This window comes from Petaurus breviceps, unplaced genomic scaffold (genome assembly GCF_028583685.1).
Source record: "Petaurus breviceps papuanus isolate PSGF00001 unplaced genomic scaffold, PetGlider_PUasm1.0 140, whole genome shotgun sequence".
Taxonomy (NCBI): Eukaryota; Metazoa; Chordata; class Mammalia; order Diprotodontia; family Petauridae; genus Petaurus; species Petaurus breviceps.
The window spans coordinates 493,430-511,954 of NW_027185698.1; the positions used below are offsets into that span (position 1 = coordinate 493,430).

An 18,525-nucleotide genomic window follows, 5' to 3' on the forward strand; every position below is an offset into this window, starting at 1 on the left:
GGAGTTTTCCTTAAAATGATAAGTAACATCTATCTAAAACCATTATCAAGCTTTATATGTAATAGGGATAAGCTAGAAGCTTTCCCAGTAAGATCAGGGGTGAAACAAGGATGCCCATTATCACTACTGTTATTCAATATTGTACTAGAAATGTTAACTTCTGCAATAAGAGAAGAAAAAGAAATTGAAGAAATTAGAATAAGCAATGAGAAAACAAAGTTATCTCTCTTTGCAGATGACATGATGGTATGCTTAGAGAATCCTAGAAAATCAACAAAAAAAATATTCGAAATAATTAACAGCTTTAGCAAAGTTACAGAATATAAAATAAACATACATAAATCATTAACATATATATGTATATATATATGTATATATATATATATATATTACTAACAAAGCCCAATAGCAAGAGGTAGAAAGAGAAATTCCATTTAAAATAACTAGACAATATAAAATATTTGGGAGTCTAACTGCTAAGACAACCCAGGAACTATATGACACATTTACAAAGTATCAATTACAAAACACTTTTCATAGAAGGTCAGATCTAAATAATTGGAAAAATATAAGTTGCTGATGGGTAGGCTGAGCTAATATAATAAAAATTAAAATTCTACCTAAATTAATTTACTTATTCAGTGCCATACCAATCAAATACCAAAAAACCATTTCATATAACTAGAAAAATAATAACAAAATTAATCTGGAAGAATAAAAGGTCAAGAATATCCAGGGAATTAATGAAAAGAAAATGCAAAGGAAGGTGGCCCAGCGCACAAGATCTAAAACTATATTATGAAATAACAGTTATCAAAACTATTTAGTACTGACTAAGAAATAGAGTGGTGGATCAATGGAATAGGTTAGGTACACAAGACACAGTAGTCAATGACTATAGTAATCTACTGTTTTGTAAACCCAAAAACCCCAGTTTCTGGAATAAGAAATTACTATTTGAAAAAAATTTCTGGGAAAACTAGAAAATAGTATGGCATTTTCAATTTGAATCAAATTTTGATTAAATAAAATTAAAGGTTCTTGAACAAAGTCAGTACAGTCAAGTTTAGAAAGAAAGCAGAAAACTGGGAAACAATTTGTGCTGCCAGTGTTTCTGATAAAGGGCTCATTTCTAAAATACATAGAGAAACTGAGTCAAATTTATAAGCATACAAGCCATTCACCAATTGATAAATGGTCAAAGGCTATGAACAAGCATTTTTCAGATGAAGAAATTAAAGCTATCTATAATCATAGGAAAAAATGCTCCAAAACACTATTAATTAGATAAATGTAAAAAACTCTGAGGTACCACCTCACACCTATCAGATTGACTAATATGACAAAAAAGGAAAAGGATAAATGTTGGAAGAAATGCGGGAAAATTGGAACATTAATTTGTGTTGATGGAGTTGCGAACTGATCTAGCCATTCTGAAGAACAATTTAAACTATGCTCAAAGGGCTATAAAACTGTGCATACCTTTTGACCCAGCAATATCACTACTAGGTCTGTATCCCAAAGAGATCATAAAAAAGGGGAAAGGACCTGCATATACAAAAAATATTTATAGCAGCTCTTTTTTTTGTGGCAAAGAATTGGAAATTGAGGGGATGTCCATCAATTGGGGAATGGCTGAACAAGCTGTGGTATATAAATGTAATGGAATACTATTGTGTTATAGAAAGTGATGAACAGGCAAATTTCAGAACAACCTGGAAAAGCTTACATGAGTTGATGCTGAATAAAGTGAGTAAAACTGTGATTTAGCATTTCATGAAATCTCATAGTAGGAGTAGAATTGAGAACCTCATTGAAAGGGCAGCCATCTTTCTTAACATTTCCTGACTCTCTTTGGGGTTTGCATGTTCACTTCCTCTGACATGCATATATTAGCCATTACTCAGACAATTTCTCTTCTTCTTAGTGCCTTCTCAGCATGGTCCTGTAGGTCCTGAAGTCAGTCATTGTGGTTTCTCCCAGCTCGGCACTAGAACTTCTTGGCATTCACCCAGCAATGTGGCCATTTCCTCCAGCTAGCTCTGTATTCCTCCTTGCTGATCTCACCCAGAAGCTCAGTCTTCTTCCTATTGTTCTTTATGCCTCCATTATCTTTGATCTGTGCAGGAGAAGAAGTTGCTTGAGATCTTTCAGAGAATTCCTTCTACAATCTTCTCCCAGTTAAAGAATGTGCAGTCTCTGTAAATTATACTAGGTATGTATGTAAAATCTATAAATTTTCATTATGCAACACCCACAAAATTACACAGGACATAGTGACATATGATATAGGTCCCATGCATGGACATATATACTATATATATATTTTTAATATTTTAGCTTTTTGGAGGGGGGAAGACAGGGCAATTGGAGTTAAGTGACTTGCCCAAGGTCACATGGCTAGTAAATGTTAAGTGTGAGGCTGGATTTGAACTCAGGTTCTCCTGACTCCAGGGCTGGTGCTCTATTCCCTTCACCACCTAGCTGCCCCTTTAAAAAAAATTTTTTTTAAGTATTTTAGCTTTTTGGAAGGGGGAAGGCAGGGCAATTGGGGTTAAGTGACTTGCTCAAGGGACATATATACTATAAAACATAACATGATATAGTTGGATTCACTCAAACTTAGCTATACTGTCTTCTTCCTGTGCCATCCTTCCCTGAAGACAGGATGCATTCTGTAATATAATGTAAGATGCCAGCACCAAGTGAATGATATTCTTATTGCATTGTTATATTTACCAAATACTTATATATGTTGGTATACTCATTTGCCTGCTACAGCTTATGAAATGAGAAAATATTTATAAAATGTTTAGGGCAGTGCCTGGCACATAGCAGGTACTTCATAATAAAAATTTATTCCTTTACCTTCCTTTCACTACATGCATGTCATCCCTACATAATACAAGTGTTTCTGCTTCAATCTGTTGTCACTTTTGAACATGTGTTCTTCTATTATCTTTTGTGGAAGAAATGGTGTCTTTAGACTCACTGGCTTTGAGTCCCTGTCCATGTGACCAACACTGAATGGGGCTGTCTCCAGCTCCTAATGGATCAAATTTCCTAGGTGGCCTCCTGCTCTACATGTCAGCCTTTTCCTGGAATCTTTCCTCGAAGAGAATCTGGAAATTCTTCTCTAGAAATTGGAAGTCAGCAGAGCAAGTATTTCTTTTCTATCAGTCTCTCTCTAATTCCTCCCTTCACACAGGCATGGAGCATTGAGTAACCAGTCTTTACCAATGAAGAGAGTCTTGTGCAGATTGAGCTCCAGGGCATATTTGACTCCTCTACACCAAGAGGAACAGGTATAAAAGAGATGGCATTTGCATATATCTAATCTTTCTCCCCCATATAGGCTGAGGGCTCCTTCAAGCTAGGGCAACATCATTTCCTTCCCCTCATGTACCACCATGTTTCTTTGTTTTGTTCCACACTTTTCTGAGCTGAGGCCATGGCTAGGTGGTATGCCCCACTTGCCTGATCTCTCTATCAAGTTACGTACTGCTAATAAATCTATCTCCCCAATCCTCAGAGACTTCAAACTACATGTCAGTAGTCACCGGTGTCCCTCACACAAACATCAAAGTATATGGAGTAAGCATCATTCCTGCTGGCATTCATTATAGGTTCAGAGACCATCAATTCCAGAAGGTGAGCACAAAGGATTGTTGTTATGCCAAGCTCAGGGCATACCTTGCTCGCTGGGCCTTAGATCTGGGAAATAGGAAATATCCTAATATCTTGACATTACTCTGTTTACTCTATCATTTTGTTAGGTAGAACTGTAGCAGGTAAGGTGGTTCATTATCACTAGGATATGGCTTAGATTATTCCAATTCCCTTCAATAATAATAGTAGTTTGTAGGGGCAGCTAGGTGGTATAGTGAGTAAGAGCGCTGGCCCCGAAGTTGGGATGACCAGATACTTAACACCCACACAAAAAAAAAAACTGGCCATGTACTGGTTAAGTAACTGGCAAGTTGCTTAACCCCAATTGCTTTAAAATAATAATAATAGTAGTAGTAGTAGTAGTTTGTATAGCACATTAAGGTTTACAAAGCGCTTTAGAAACAGTATCTCATTTGACTTCCTTCAAGTCAACAAAAATGCCATCTTCAACAGGAAGCCTTTCCTAACCTCTCTTAATTATCAAGTCTTCCCCTTTTAATTATTCATATTTATCCTATATGTAGCTTGTTTGTATATATTTGTTTGCTTGTCTTGCTCATTAAACTGTGAGCCCCTTGAGGGCAGGGATTCTCTTTTGACTCTTTTTGTTTCTCCAGTGCTTAGTACAGTACCTAGCACATAATAATAACTGGTGCTTAATAAATATTTATTGAAGAACATCCTAATTTCTGGCTAGTAAACTTGGAGGTGACTATGGAGATCATCTTGTTTATCCCCATCATTTACAACTGAAGGAACTGAGAGATTAAGAGACCTGGAAGTAGGTTTGGCTCCCTAAAGGTCATGCCCCCATCTCTTGTCCAACATTACCATTCATAGACTCTTAACACTGAAGGTCAGTCTGAGGACCATTGAAGGGAAAAAAATAATAAAAATTTATTTTCTCTTATGACACCATTTCAAGTCTTGAACTCTTGACTTCTGGTTTTAATTGTCCTGCTCCCTTCATGTTCCAGATTGCTTTTATATTCTTCATCTACCTTGTTTTTCACGGCGTTATTCTGTTACATTTACATATCATGATTTGTTTAACCATTCCCCAATATGGCTCTTTTTAAAATTCCACAAAATTCTACTCTCCGTGGCATATTGGTCTCTGGTTTGTCCCGTCTGGGATTTTTTTTTTTTTTTTCCTGCTTCTCAACTTAAAGGGGATTTTATTGATATCACAGTCCCATTAAACCCAGGAACAAGGCCTTGTTACAACAGACTACCCAAGAGCACTTCATTCAAGGGAGCCAAACGAAAACTGGGTCCCGAGGCTGGTCTTTATTTGACCGTCTTCTTGGGGCGCAGATTGTTGGGCGCAGATTCTTCTTACGGCAGTTTACAGCGCGGGGGTGCAATCTGGCGTAACACTTGCGGCAGATCATCTTGTCACAGTTGTACTTCTGGGCTAGCTGGCGAAGGGAAAGCTCAATGATGCCCTCTCAAAGACGCAGCACCAAGTGCAGAGTGGACTCTTTCTGGGTGTAGTCAGAGAGAGTGTCCATCTTTTAGCTGTTTTCCAGAAAAAATCAGACGTTATTGATCTGGTGGGATACCTTCCTTGTCTTGGATTTCGGCTTTGACATTCTTGTTAGTATCACTGGGTTCGACCTCGAGCGTGATGGTCTTGCCCGTCAGGGTCTTCATAAAGATTTGCATCTCTGCAAGGCTGCGCCCACCGCTCGCCCACCTCGCTGAAGAGAAATAGCTGTCCCATCTGTTTTAAAAGAGATTCTCCAGTGGAAATCAACAGAGAGCATAACTTAGAGAATGAAGGGAAGATAGAGGGAAAGTGGTCTATCATTTTTAGACCTTAGTAAGGGCACATAAAGGTCTTGACCTGGCTCCTTCCTCAAAGGGAATCCCAAGAAAACCATTATTAGCTGCCCTGGAATTTGGGCATCCATAGGAGCAAACCATCCAAACAGCCTATAAAAAGACACAGCAGGAAAGAGATGCCCAGAGACTATGCTTCTTTGTGCCTGGCATCCAATAACAACCAGATTTTGCAAGTGTCATTTCCTTTGCTTACATTCCACTGTCGTGAATTATACTTTGGGGTCCCCTCCTCCAGCCCTGGCCCTTGTCAGGAATCAATGGCATATGAGTATGGAATGGGTCAGGTTGCTCCATTTTCCCCAGGCTCTTCATATGTCTGGTTTAGAACATGTTTTGCAGATGCAGGGTTCAAGTCTGTGTTTGGTTACTGACTCAAATTGCTTTTGTAAAATATTCCTCAATTTTATGTGATTCATCATCTATATGTAAAATACAGGGACAATAACACCTTCACTTAACTATCCACACAACTTACAAAAACACCTAGAGAAATAAAGAATGAAGAATTACAGTGTAGCATTGAGGTGTTTTCCTTTTGGATTCATATGATCTTTTCAAATAAAAATGTTATTGCAAGCAACACTAGAAGGCACTATTCCTCCACTGAGGCATAGCACAGACGTAAAACGAATTGCTTGTCTTAAATTGTTCCTTCTCTTCCTCTATTCCTATTAAAGACACACACAAAAAAGTCCACTTGGCAAAAATTATTCACAGAATGAACCAAGCAATATGGAAGAGAAGAAGAAAGGGACAAGGATGTCTGGAAAGATAACAGGTATTGGAGAGAGAGAAATGTAAATACAATAAGGTGAAACAATGGACACAAAAAAAATGCAGAGAGAAAAATGAGAAACATTGAAATGAAAAGGAAAAAGGAGTATAGGCAAGTTTCTTTAATTAAACAGCAATATGAGAGAACTACTGTCTTTGTCAAATACTAATTTATAATTAACTAATATAATATTTTGGGTCTGGGTAGTCAGAGCTAGCATATATTAGGAAATTTCACTAATTGTAACCTGAGACTGATGAGAATCATTGTGGTGTAGCTAACAGACAGATTATTAGACTAGTGACAGGTATAGACTGGTATAATTTCTATACCTGTCAGTACTAATTCTTTAGAGGGTGGCCTAGAATAAATTATTATTTTATCCTATCATATTCAAATACTGCTCTACTTGGTATTACTTATACTTGTGACCCTGACCCCCCTTCTTCAAAGCCAAGAATATTATATTTAATCCCTCTCCCAGGGTTCTTCTGTATCCTTACAGAGTAAAGAGTTCATCTCTTGCAGGGACTGTCAGGGTATCTAGGCTCTCTGCCAATGACTGTAGTCTCTACCAGTGGTGGGTCCCCTGTTCCCCAATTCCATTTAACCTGTAATAGCTGGGTTAGCTTTTACAAAAAAAAAAATTACTACAAAAATATAATCACAACTATATAAACTTATTCTCATAACAACACATAAGTCTCAATTCTTCCCCCATCCTCTCCCCGCACCGTGCTACCCTCAGCCTCTGGAGAAGAGAAGGAAATTAGATTCATATCTTTGCTCATTTCCTATACAGGACAGTTCCAGGTTCCAAATTCCAAGCCCAAACTTGCCAATGGGCTCCAGGCTCAGGCACTCCGGCTTCTCAGAGCTTCCCTGTGATGCTGGCTGGTGGCAGCATCCTGCCTGAAATCCTGGCTCCAAGATTGCCATGGCTTAAATGCCTGGGTCTGATGGGATTGTATGATTGTACCCTGCACCTGAAACTGAGGAGAACAAACAAAATAGAATTGAGACCCACACTGATTGCTTGGCTTCCTGGTTTAAAGGGGAGAAGATATTCTACCCCTCTCTGCCTCCTTTCCCTGTCTCCTCTCCCTGTCCCGGTTCATTTCATGGTATTCTTGCTATGGGTGAAATGTGTATGATCTTCTTCTCCCTCTGGGACTAGCAGGAGAGAGCAAAGAGGAAAAAGAGAGACTGTCCCAGTCTGCCAGTTTTTAAAGATACAGACTGTTCTGTCTATGAGGACTATGGAAGGAGTCTTCTTCTACTGTTGTGGTAGGGAGCTGGGGAAAGTAGAGTGCTTCCATGTTGGGCCATAAATCTGGGCATCTACAGGGCAAGCCTTATACTTAGAAATATAGCTTTTAAAATGTAGTTTTAAAAAATTTGTTTATGATTTTCAGTATATTCTTATAAATTTTAGAATCACCTGAACCACAGACATTATCAATCAATATCTAATCAATAGATATTTAATCAATATCTAATTCATTTTATAATGGAAGAAACTGAAGCCCAAGGAAATTAAATGACTTGCTAAGGTCTACTATAAACAACTTAGCTCTCTTGACTCTTAGCTGTAGCGCCAATACAATATTCACAGCACCAATGGCAACTATGAATATGCCAGCACAATTCTGAATCACAAAATATAATAGACTCTCCATGTAGAAGACAGAAGCATACATTTATTTAAACACTAGAAAACTGAATCCCCAAACCAGAAAGTCGAATCCATCATAGCAACAAAGAAGTTAATATACAACAGCACAGTAGGGAGCCACACCATCCTTTAGCCTTCCCACAAACAAACACTCACAAACCTAGTTGTCGCAGCAGGGGACAAACACAAGCCTAGCTGTCTCCTCTGGTGCAACCTCTCCTCCCTCCAACTCTAACTGCTCTGACTCCCAGCTTCCTGTGGACCCTGCTCCACTCTTCAGCAAGCTCCTCCCACCGCAGGCTCCATGTGATTACATTTGGCCTATTAGGGGGCAAGGAAGATCTTCAAAGCCAGAAAGGTCTTTAAATTCCCTTTCCGCTACACTAAACTGTTTTATCTCTATGTTTATTTGGTTTAGACTTTTCTAAGATCGCTGTATTATTATTCATTATTACAATCAAAAGGATACTCAGAATGCTCAGTCGGCCCTGGAGAACAAATGATGAAGTTCACCTTAGCACCTTTCTTTTGGTAGGGGTTATAAATGTAGAAATGTGGTATAGGTCACCTGATGTTGATTACTATATCTTTTGGTTTTGACTACTTTTCTTTTTTTTTTATAAGGAAGGGTTTATAGAGGGACATTAAAAAAATTTTTTTAAAGTTAAATGGTACTTACTTTGAACCTACTTTACCACTTTACATTTCCTATCTTTCCTATGGCTTGTCTGATCTATTTGCCAGAGGCATTAGAAACACTGTTGCAGAATGATACTCTGTTATAGATCAAACAAATCATACATGATACTTTATATCTGTAAGATAATACTTTGTAGTTTTTAAGCACTTTCATTTGCACTATTCTATTTCATCCTCAAAATAAATCTATAAAATAGTAAATTATTACCTTTGAAAACAATAATTTTTCTCAATTAGCAAACATTTATTCTTTTCACCCTTCTGTTCCCCTTCCCTACTAATTATTACTTCAGTGAGGACAGTGGTGACCAGCATTCTTTTGTCATAACTAGAAAGAGGAACCAGTATGCTTAGCATATAGTAGAAAAAAAAATAGGGAGACAAAGAATAGAGAAGACACACTTCTCCCATGACACCATGGAAAGGATAACGAGTCAAGTTATTATATGAATGCTATAATTCATATTTTTCAAGAATAGCTTATAAAGGGGTGGCCCGGTGGCGCAGTGAGTAAGAGCTCTGGCCCCAGTGTCCAGAGACCTGGGATTGGTTCTGGCCTCAGATACTCGGCACCCACACAAAAATACCTGGCCATGTAACCTTGAGCAAGTTACTTAACCCCGATTGTTTTTAAAAAAAAATAGCTTATAAAATCCTTTTTTAAAAGGCCCTTGTCTTATATCTTTTGTTTCAAATAAGACTAATTATCACTTGTAATTAATTAAGTCTGATGATTTTAATTTACCACATCAAAAAATGTTAGTTCATTTAAAAAAATTTAATTTTGTTGTAATCTTTTGTTTTTATATCACCTGAATTTCCCACTAAATCCCTTCCAGAGAATCATCCCATATAATAAAGGAAAAAAAAGTACACCAAAACTAACACTTTTAAAAAGTCTGGTATTACAAGGAGTATTCCACTCCCATGGACCCCTAATTCTGCAAAAGAGCAAGGGCAAAGGGTGGGAGCAAGGGGAGAGGTGTCTTCTTATATCTTTTCTTTGGGTACAGATGTCCAGATTTGGTCAGTGGTAGTCACTGTTGACCTTAACCATTGATTGTATTTTCTTGTTACTTATAGGACCTAAAGCTGGAAGGAACACTGGAGAAACATTATCTAGTTCATGGGTGGGAAATATGTGGCCTCAAGGCCACATGTGTCTCTCTAGGTACTCAAGTATGGCCCTTTGACTGAATCCTAACTTCATAGAACAAATTCCCTTAATAAATAAGGATTTGTCCTGTAAAACTTGGACTCAGTCAAAAGGCCACACCCAAGAACCTTGAACTCAAGGCTGCAGGTTCCCCACCCCTGATCTAGTCTAACACCCTCATTTTACACATGAGACAACTGAGGTAAAAAAAAAAAAAGTTAAGTGATTTCCTAGAGGTCACACAACTAGTAGGTAGCAAAGCCAGGAATGCAGTCCAGGTTCTATGACTCCAAATCCTTTGCCCTTTCAAAAAATGCTACTGATTTTTGTTTTGTTTTGTTTTTGGTCCAATGATTTCAATGGTGAGGAACATCTTCTACCATCTCAGATCATAGGATCATAGAACAGTACCTTTTCCCCAACTTATAGCCTTAAAGAGTTGACTGGATTACTGAATTGTTAAGTTATTTTGTCCAGGGTCATAGTTCTGTTTTCCTATGTATAGGCATTTTTTAGATGGAGTTAAATATTAACTCATGGAGCATTATGACTGTTCCATCTACTGGTGAGTAACATCTGTCTAGCCATCCTTAGCCTAATTAAAATTTGATGCTTTATGACTTTAGTTATTTGGGCGGAGAACTATTTATCTAGGCCAGGAATTATGTGGTAAGTTTCTGATGTCATATTTGTTCAGTCATTCAGTAGTAGCAAAAACTTGTCTTTGAATATATATTATTAAATAGTTTTATGATTTCATTTTTTTTAAAACAGATCCTGTGCCTAAACTATATGTAAATAGGGTTGGACTGGTCTTATAAGGAGGTCGAGTAGGTGCAACCTACATGGTACAATTCTAAATTGAGTTTTCCTTCCACTTTGCAATTCCTTCCTTATGGACTATCCCCAAAACTTGTGCTCTTTCCAATAAACCACCCCATCTCTATAAAATCCTAATATAAATCTGACATAGGTAGACTGACCTCTAGGAGCTGTTCCTTGAAATATGTGTAGTTATTCCTTGCCTTTATTCAGTCAACAAGAGAGAAGCTCATGAGGGAATTTGTCCCTGCTCAGATGGTTAGCCATCACTGAACATTACCTATCCTTATTTGACAAATGCCAAAGTGAAGAAGGGAGGGGCTAAGAGCTTAATGCTGATTGACAGCAAGGGAAAGGGGGAAGAGTCCCAAAGCAAGGGAGGGTGAAGGAGAAAGGTCTCCAGCAAGGTTGGAGCAAAGGCTTCTAAAAAGGGGTTGCTGCTGATGTGGCAGTAGTAAATGTGTAGGATGACTTGCAGTAAAGTTTCCTCATTCTGAATATCATATATCCATTCTTATTACTTCCTTATATTTTGTTACTAAGTTCAGTATTGTTTCCCCATATATGTGTGTGTCTGTGTAAGTCATTGTGTATTTCAAGGTAATGTAAGAGCTATTGAGTCTAGTTTGGGGAGTTTGGGGAAAGGAATGGTAGTGTGAGAGGTAACAAAAGTGTTGTTTCTATAGAACTGCAAGAATTGCTAAACAAGACTATTGATAAGGAGGAACAGGCAGTAACCTTGGGAAAGTTGAGGCAGTAGCCTTGGGAAGAAGCTCAGTCCCTGGTTCTCAGACTAAAACTCCTAGATAATACTAAAAATGGAAAGAAGAATGGAAAGGAGCTGGCAGCAGCAGGCGGATTTGACCAATCAAGGAACAGACAGTAGCCTTGGGGCACTCAAGCCCAGATAAGAATATGTCCAGGGTAGACTGAAGGGGGGTTCAGTATTCTAAGGTTGTTACTGCACTTGCTTGCATAGTGAACTTCATGTATTATATTTATTATCCAACAAGATTAGAGCCTCATTAGTAATAACTATGTAAATGTTTGTAACCCTTTGCTTATTTAACCCAGCTTTAACTTCTGTACGTTGGCCTCCTCTCCCTGGCATTATTCCAGTGACTGGACCGCCCGATTCTCGAGAGATTCTAATAAATCTTTCTACCTTCACTTTGAGAGGTCCTGGAGTAGTCAGTTTGGGTTAGGATCTTTGTACCCCACACATAAAGAAGGGGGAAAGGGGAAGCCAACAGTCAAAACTGACATCTAACACACACATCCTGAGAGGTTTTCAAATTTCCACTTCCCTGACAATGGGGAGGGCAGGGCCCTTTTCTATTGTAGTATCATGACAAACCTCCCCACCTCCCTCATGGCAACTATTCAAACTTGCCTCTGGTTTCTGGAGGCTACTGCTTTTCTTGTGTTTCTTTTGCTTCGTTATGTGACTTTGTGAGTTTGAAAGATCTGGAGGTCTACAAGAGGTGGTGACACCATCTACCACATCATTTTTGGTTGCAGCCATAGAAGGAATAGCTTACAATAGGGGAGACTTCTGCACTGGAGAATTGGCTACCAGAGGGAGGTTTAGAACTCTTTGGCTATTTCATTGGCAGACTTTGACACAGTGTTTGGTTGGTTCAGGACTAAGGTGAAATGCAAAAGGCTTAATTAGCCATATTTCAAAACTATTACATGTCCTAATAAGGTTTAAATCTTAACTTCACAACCAGTCTTAACCAAAGTTATTAGTTGTTACTTAATTCTGTTTTGATTATGTTTGTTAATGTGTATTATGATTCTCAATGCTTCTTTCTCTTTAGTAGTTCTAGCTCAATAGAAAAAGCAGTGCCTCTTGAGTTCCGGGGTGTTGGTTTCTAAACCTGCTTCTGAAACTTAGTACCTTTATAGTAACAAAGTAACTCTCCCCAGGCTTCTGTTTCCTCCTTTATAAAAGGAGGTAATTGGATCAAATGACCTCTGAGGTCCCTTTTAGTTTCAGGTACATGAGCCTTTCATAACTCTCTTTGTCTACACAATGGCACTTTGATCTCTATTTAGTATAGAGAAGAATATGGTAGAAAAGCCTTCTATTACCCTTTTCTCTCTAAGTTTCTTCGTTTGCTCATTGGTGGCTGAATTTCCTTCCTTCAATTACAATAAAAAGAATTATTAATTAATCACAACCATGTGTAAGTAATGTGCTCTCTTGTCCTTGTGGTTGTTTGTTGTCCTTTCTCAAAGAAGACCTGAAATCAGAAAGTTAATGCCATGACTTGCAAATGAATTGGATTTAAGGGAGGAAGGGCTGTGCAAAGTCACCAGTTTCTCTTTTTCCTCTGGAACCATCTGGATATAGTGGCAAGATAAAGATCAGTACAACTGGAAATGGCCCTGGATACAGTGGGAAACCTTGACTTTTTTAAGCTAAGGTCTTTCCTAAGTGTCAGTTTGACTGAGGCAGTACCTATAGGTAAGAAATGAGGCAAAGAATGACCTCTTTTACCTAGTTAAAAAAATCAATCTGGGAAGGGAAGACCCCCAGGGTTTCTGACCAAAACAGAAATAATGGCTATTTATGTTCACTCTGCCATTAGGGCCCAAAGCAATGACCAAGTGGGCTTGGGCTGGGACCTATTGTTGGCTAATCAACGAGAGCCAGAGTGGTTTGCATTTAAAGCAAGGTCCTTAAGAAAAAAAATCTAGCTGGTAAGCCCCAATATATTTTGTGAGGTTTCAGTGATCAAAATTTATATTCCTTCGGTCAGATACCATATATGGACAGAGGGAGAGGAAGGAGGAATGGAAAAGAAGAGAAGGGGAAGGGAAAAAGAAAGGAGAAGGAAGGAAGGAAGAAGCTGCTTTGCCCAACTGGAACTGGCACCAGTTGGGTACCCAGTTGTGCAGCCCCTACTATACACAGGTTGTTATTGGTCCTTCATTCTTGAAGAGGACCATGACATCAGGAAGGTGATTCCATGATTTGCAAGTGAATTGGATTTAAGTGAGGGAGGGCTGTGCAAATTTAGCAGTCTCACTTTCTCCTCTGGAGCCCTCTGGGTCCAGTGGCTCAGAGAAGTCAAGAGGACCTGAGTTCAAATATGACCTCAGATACTTACTAGCTGTGTGATTCTGGTCAAGTCACTTAACCCTGATTGCCTCCCCCCTCCAAAAAAGAAGAGAGAGAGAGAGAGAGAGAGAGAGAGAGAGAGAGAGAGAGATCCCACTTGAAGGTTCTTTAGGCTTTATCTCCAGTGAACACAGATACCACCAGAAGAACTAAGATTTTAAAGTATATTAGTCACCAACATTTCAGTTTTAATGATTTTATTAGATCCCTTTGCAAGAGTAGAGAATGATATGAGAGAGAAGGAAGACCCCTGAACAAGTAGAGAACTGATACATGTGAAAGGTATTGAAGATGTTGTGATTGACATTCAGGACCACATCCAGGCCCTGAGGCTTCACCTGCCAGGACCACCTAAGGAGCATGAAGAGGCACAAGAGGAGGAAGCATGCGTCCTGAGCAGCAGAAGCTGTGGACCCATGGATCCACTTGGAGCTGATGAAGCAATGGCTAGAGTAAGTGGGCTTGCCCCAGAAGTCCCTTCTGGGCCCAAGAGATTTCAGATGACCTTGGAAAGATGTGATGCAGAGCACTCTAGGTTCCTCATGCAACCTGTACATGGACAGGACAATTTGCACCTGTACACACCTCTGACAACAGCCTTATTTCTCTATCAGAATGGGGTATTATTCTATTAAAATAATAATTACGACTAAAATTTAAGTAGCATTTAAGGTTTAAATGGAACTTTATACATTTGGTCCCAGTGGATCCTCAAAGCAACTGTGTGACGTAGATACTACAAGCATTATTATATATATTTTAAAGATGAGGAAGACTGAGAGTGCCAAAGCCAAACTCCACCTACTACAAAATATTGAGTACCCTCTCTCAGTTCAAGAGCAGCAAGGACTAAACCACAGGTTGTATAATTATAGAAATGATTCAAATTGAACAAATTTTGTCCACAAAGAGCTTCCCTACTCCATATTGAAGAAGCAGTACTTTTCTCATTATTAATGCCACCTTTAAATTCATCTGTGTAACAGTAGATTGACTGACCAGTGAAGGTGACAGTGAATGGTCCTGTGGGCCTTACTCAAGCAAACCTTTACTTTGCCTCACCTGGGATAGGAGAAAACTTAGAGGGATATGTGTGTGTGTGTGTGTGTGTGTGTGTGTGTGTATGGGAAGGGGAGAGCATGAGTTTTCACCTTGAGTTCCTCCTAATCATGGCAACTTTTTCCCCTCTTTTTTTCCCTTTTCTTGGGAAAATGAAGTTCCCAAAGGGTTAAGAAGTATGTTAAACTGACCTGGAAAAACTACTGTCCTGCTAGATAGCCAGTAGGATTGTAGGAGGCATCCTGCTGAAATTTACTAGAGAAGGGAGCACATTTTACTAGAAACCCAGTAGTTGGGTGCCCAGCATAACAATAGACAGAAGCAAGTAATTGACAGAGAGAAGCATAGGAACATGTATGATATTCTGTCTCTTCATTGAAGCTTTCACATCCATTAAGGTTAAATACAAGGCCAAGTCTGAGTGTGGGAGGACAATGCTAAATTTTAGTGGAACTTGAAAAGTAGGCTATGTTTGTGTTAGTACTATTTTTAATACACACATTCTTTGTTCAATGCTTTGTTAGCTTTAATCCCTATAAGGGAGCAAGGTCAAAATAAAGCTTGACATTCCCAAGGGTTTATTCAAGGTAGGGGGATTAAGCCATGAGTGAGAGAGGTGAAAACTTCTCAGACTATACTCTGAAATCTAGCAAGTCTTTTTGTGGGAAACAGGCCGGAGTTCCAGAGTTCCCCTTCAGCAGAAATCACATGATTTAGAAGGACTCAAAACTCAGAGCAGTAGAGTCACCCTTCTCCTCAGTGACAGCTCAGCATAAGATATACCAAATAAAGACAGAAGTGCTTTTTTTTTTCCTTTTTGGAGGGGCATTTGGGGTTAAGTTACTTGTGCAAGGTCACACAGCTAGTTTTTTTGTGTTAAGTGTCTGAGGCTGGATTTGAACTCAGGTCCTCCTGACTCCAGGGATGGTGCTCTATTCACTGTGCCACCTAGCCACCTGCCAGAAGTGCTTTCTCAAATGTACATTGGGTGGTCTACTGTTTCCTTGTTCAGGTACTCAAGGTAGATTGTCATACTTAGATTGTGCACCTGACTTCCAGCCAATGGAAGAAAAGGGTCAACAGGGGGGTGGGGCAGAATTCCTCATTAGGGCTTTGCAACTTCACCATTTCCTTTTGTAAATTGCTTCTCCTCCCTGACTATTTATCAGAAGGTGGGTTGCCCTTTCTCAAGATAGTAATAAACCATTCTTTTCTGCTTTCTACCTTGAGAAGCCTTTGTGTATTATTTGGGTAAGGATTTCTGTTGCACACAGTTTTGGGGTGCACACAACCACAAAGACGGTTGAAAGTCTTCTGACAGGAGGTGGAGCCAAGATGGCAGAGTAGAAGCATGACCTCGCAGCTCCGGCTTCCACCCTCCCCAATCCATGTAAAAAGGGGACTCTAAACAAACTTTGGAGCTGCAGAACCCACAAAATGACACAGAGAAGCTAACCTCCCACTGAGGACAGCCCAGCAGGCCTGCAGGAATCCAGCACAGCGCTCTGGGAGCCGAGCCCAGCCCTGCACTAAGGCTTTAGCCGCAGGGCGGGCCTGACCAGCTGAGGCAGAGGGACTCCAGATCAGCAGCAGCTGTGGCCGTTTCCAGATTTATCAACACATAGACGCAAAGGACAAAGTGAGAGGTCAGTGCAGTCTGGACTTTGGGACCAGTAAGTGGGAGTGTGTGGCTTTTACCCCCAGGGTGAAAAGCCCGCTGAGATGCCAGCACAGCTGGCCAGCGCCAAGTGGAAGCTTCAGCTCTTGGCCTGCAAAGTGTAGGGGGACTAAGCACCAGTCTGAGGGGTAATCGCTCTTGCTTTAACCTGCTTGGATCTGGATTGCAGTCTAGGGTGGAGGTCCTGGGGTGTGTGTCCAGCTTGCCAGAGCGTGTGGAGACCTCAGAGAGGGCACCCTTCTAATACCTCCGGCAGCTGAGAAAACCCCAGCATTTGGGACGAAAGCTCCCCTGTCTGGTGGCAGAGTCCTAATGTGGCAAAAAGCCCAAAAGTCAAGTAATTGAGTGGCAAAATGAGCAGGCAAAGGAAACAAAGCAGACAGAAGATTCCAACAATACATTCCTATTTTCGGGACAAAAAGGAGCAAAGCATGAAACAGGAGGAAAACAGTGAAGTCAGAACTTCTGCACCAAAAGCTTCAAAGGAAAATACAAGCTAGTTACAGGCCATAGAGGACCTTAAGAAAGATTTTGAAAACCAAATAAGAGAAGTGGAGGAAAAATTGGGAAGAGAAATGAGAACAATGCAAGAAAATTATGAAATTAGAGTCAACAGCCTGACTGAAGAAAATAACGCCTTAAAAAACAGACTGACTCAAATGGCAAAGGAGGCCCAAAAAGGCAATGAGGAGAAGAATGCCTTAAAAAGCCAAATTTGCCTGATGGAAAAAGAATCTCAAAAACTCAATGAGGAGAATCATTGCTTCAGAATTAGATTGGAGCAAATGGAAGCTAATGACTTTATGAGAAATCAAGATGTTGTTAAACAGATCCAAACAAATGAAAGAATAGAAGGCAATGTGAAATATCTCATGGGAAAAACCACTGACCTGGAAAATAGATCCAGGAGAGATAATTTAAAAATTATTGGACTACCTGAAAGCCATGACCAAAGTAAGAACCTAGAAAGCATCCTCCAGGAAATTCTCAAAGAAAACTGCCCTGATGTTTTAGTACCAGAGGGCAAAATAGAGGTTGAAAGAATCCACCAATCACCTCCTGAAAAAGATCCCCAAAAGAAAACTCCTAGGAATATTATAGCCAGGTTCCAGAATTCCCAGATTAAGGAGAGAATATTACAAGCAGCCAGGAAGAAACAATTTGAATATTGTGGAAACACAATCAGGATAACCCAGGATCTTGAAACGTCTACAATGAGGGATCAAATGGCTTGGAATATGATATTCCAGAGGGCAAAGGAGCTGGTATTAAAACCAAGAGTCACCTACCCAGCAAAACTGAGTATCATGTTTCAGGGGAAAATATGGTCATTCAGTGGAATAAAGGACTTTCAAGCATTCTTGCTGAAAAAACCAGAGTTGAATAGAAAATTTGACATTCAGATACAAGAAGCAAGAGAAGCATGAGAAGGTAAACAGGGAAAAGGAATCATAAGGAACATATCAAAGTTGGACTATTAACAATCCTCCATGGAAAAACAATAATTATAACTTATGAAACTTTTCTCAGTAGTTGAAGGGATTAGAAATATATATATATATATATATGTATGTATATATATATGTGTGTGTATATATTTGTCTATATATGAGGGTATATGGGCATATGAATACATATGTGAATATGTGATTATATGTTTACAGGTATATATAGATAGAGGGCACAGGTCCAGTTTAACAGGAAGGAATGATACTTAAAAGGTGAAATTAAGAGGTGAGAGGAATATAATGAGAGGAGATAGGGAGAGACAGATTGGGGTAAACTATCTCATACAGAAAAGGCAAGGGAAAATGGTTACAATGGAGGGGAAGAATAGGAAGGCAAAAGGGAATGGGTCAGCCTTATTCCCATTGAATTTGGCTTGAGGGGGGAGTGAAATACACACTAAATAGGGTATCTCACCCTCCAGGAGAATAGGGGGGGACGGGGATGAGAGGGGGGATGATAGAAGGGAGGGTAGGTTTGGGGGGAAAGGGAGGTTGGAAGCACTCAC

At 39.5% G+C, this 18,525-nt stretch overlaps 1 pseudogene; it reads right to left on the reverse strand.

Moving 5' to 3' along the window:
- Positions 1-4,806: 4,806 nt before the first annotated feature.
- On the reverse strand, positions 4,807-5,369 carry LOC138150108 (ubiquitin-ribosomal protein eL40 fusion protein-like; annotated as a pseudogene).
- Positions 5,370-18,525: the final 13,156 nt, after the last annotated feature.